Consider the following 2,932-nt stretch of genomic DNA (forward strand, 5'->3'; position numbering starts at 1 on the left):
GTGGCTCCCTAGGCTTCGGTTTTTCATCTGTAGAATGAGGCGAGTATTTACGGCGATAGTAACCATGACAACGCATAGCTCACGGTGTGTGGTGCCAAGCACTTAACCAGTTATCATTTCACTGTGTCTCACAAACACCATGGGAGGGAGGTGTTAGGATCCCGTGTGAAACGGTGTTCAGTGGAGGTAATGGGAACAGAACCAGAGGAGATGAACGAGGGCCTGGTTCGAGGGAGAGGCCCAAGGACAATTTGTTTCTTCTTCTTGTTTCCTCTGTCTCACTGGACATTGAGGTGCAGACGGGCTCTGGCCACCCAGCTGCTGGGGGCTGGGGAGGGAGCGGCGGGGCAGCGGGTTCCACGTTCATCCAGATGGTTCTCAAGTCCGGGTCCTTTCTGCTGGGCCCTGGACCGTCCCTCAGGGGTGTGGGGCAGAGGTCTCTGCATTTATGTGAACCCCCTCCCCCACTCTCAGCTCAGAGTCTTCTTCCCCTAACTATGTCGGGGCCATGAAGAATGAGTCAGCTGGTCGCATGGCTCCCAGGGCCACCTTCCAGGTGACAGAGACAAATATAGCAGTCGGGCAGGACATAAAGACCTGCCCAGACGAGCAGGACTTATGTTCTTGCCCTGTGAAAACACTTTGCCATGTGGTTCATTAAAAAGCAAGTGTTGTCTTCCCGGCTGTGACTTCGTGGGCAGTGGCTTGCTGTGGAACCAGTCTGATGTCTCCTCAAAGCTGCCTTGTCTCTTTTTTAACAGCTGATGATGGAGGATTGCTGAGGCCAGAGCTGAGTCACCTTCAACGCAGGCTTCTTTTGTGTGGGCTGCCAATTGCCAGAGAGGCCTTGTCTGCTTTTCTGATGCAAGGAGCGGCAAGCTCTCATCTCGGCCTCAATGTCAACCAGCTGGCTGGCTTTGTCCATGTGGCTCCATGAAACAATGTAGCCTGGAGAGGGAGAGGGAGAGAGAGAGAGACAGAGACAGAGACAGAGACAGAGACAGAGAAAGAGGGAGAGAGAGAGAGAGATGGAGAGAGGTGGTAGGGAGCGAGGGAGGGAAGGGAGAGGCAAGACCACTGAATCCAGAGACCTCCAGGTCACACAGCGCTGGCAGGACCAAGCAGAGGGAAGAAGTCTCATTTAGAATCTGTCTCTGCCTCTCATGTTGCTGTTGCTCCTGGTTTATAAGCTGGGAATCTTGCCTCCAGGAAGAGGTTTTACTCCCTGTCCTAAACCTTTGTTTCTGCATCTGTGAAATGATGAACTAATATCACCTAAGTCAGAGGGCCGATGGGGGACTGATTTATCTAATACCAAAGGCAAACTGCCCGCAACCCTAGCTGCTACCCTCAGACTGTGCAGGTTCTCCTGCTGGACACTTCCCCAGGCCACTAGACACCCCCTCCCTAGAGGATTCTAAGCTTTGCTGAGTTGTGCCTGCGGTCCTAACTAGGACAGGAGAGCGGCGTTCGCCAGGACGACGGCGCTCCGTTTTGGCCATCTAGCCGAGTGTCTGCAGCGCAAAGAGTTATGACACTGGTATTTTGTTGAATGATGACACTGTAAAATGTTGGAACAAACTCTTAAAGGACCCCTCCCCCCCAGTCTTTTGCATTCTGCTCCACCCCTCTCCAAACCATATTGGCCAGAGGCAATGGAGTCATCTTTGTGAAGGACAAATCCAACTTCCCCACCTTTCCTTAAAGTCCTACTCTTCCTTTTACAGACAAAGAATATCCCAGAACCCATCATCAGTCCCTGGCCTTTCCAATTTGTGATTCAGCCTCTCCGTCCCCAGTGTCTCAGGGTAGCTCCCGGACACCGTACATTTCCAGCATCCTTGTCCTTTCCCAGGAGATTCCCTCCGCCTGAAACATCTCTTCTGTTTGGAAGTCTTCTCGCTTGTTCTTCCTGGGGCACCTCTACACATTCCGTCCTCTGCGAAGCCTTCCTTGACACAGTCATCGTGTCCAGGTAGGACCGACCCCTCACTTTGTGTCCTTGACTCTGTCCTACCCTCCACTTCCAATGTCAGATGCACATTTGTCTCCCCCTAGCAAGAGACAGCAAATCTGGGAGCGGATGGGAGAGGGTGAGGGTGGGAGGCAGTGGGGGATGGGAGGGTGGGGGGAAGACCTCTGCTCTGAGCGAGAGGTCCGAGAAGGGGGCGGTGGCAAGGGCAAGCCCACCCCAGGACACCTGCGGCAGCAGCCACTGGGGCTGTGTCCGGAAACAGGCTGCGCACCAGGTGAGTGCGTGTGCACCAGCCTGCCCGTGCCGAGGCCTGGCATGGCTCCCGGAGTCAGGCGCTGATCCAAATTAGGCTCGAATTCCCTCTGTAAGCAAACAGCAGGACGGGGAACAGAGGCGCCTGCTAATTTTGAGTGCATCAACGCTTTCTCTGCTGGAGATGGCTTAAAGTGCTCAAGGATCAAGCCAGGACCCCTTGCTAAATCCCCTGGGCCTCCGTGATGCTGGAGGTGTGTGCCGGGGGTTTTGCTTCTGATTTTGAGAATTGGTTATCTGGCCTGTGATATCTACCTGGATTCTGGACATTTTGAAATAGAAAACGGAAATTAAGGGCATGATGGAAAGAACAAAAGCTTTGCAGTCTGACGGGTCTGGGTTTCTCCCACTGAGTAGCCATGGTATCACTTAACTCTCTGAGACTCAGTTTACCTTTCTGTAAAATGGTGATGGTATAGAACCTGACATATGCCCTACTGAGGGTTATATGATACTTCACTGTATCCTGACGTCTAGTGCTTGCTACAGAGCAGTGGGTCTCAACTAGGGGCACCTTTGTCCTCCAGGGCATACTTGGCAATATTTGGAGACATTTTTGATTGTCACAACTGGGGCGTATGCAACTGGCATCTAGCAGGTAGAGGCCAGAGATGCTGTTAAACGTTCTATAATGCACGGGACAGC

Source organism: Ailuropoda melanoleuca, chromosome 9, assembly GCF_002007445.2.
Source record: "Ailuropoda melanoleuca isolate Jingjing chromosome 9, ASM200744v2, whole genome shotgun sequence".
NCBI lineage: Eukaryota > Metazoa > Chordata > Mammalia > Carnivora > Ursidae > Ailuropoda > Ailuropoda melanoleuca.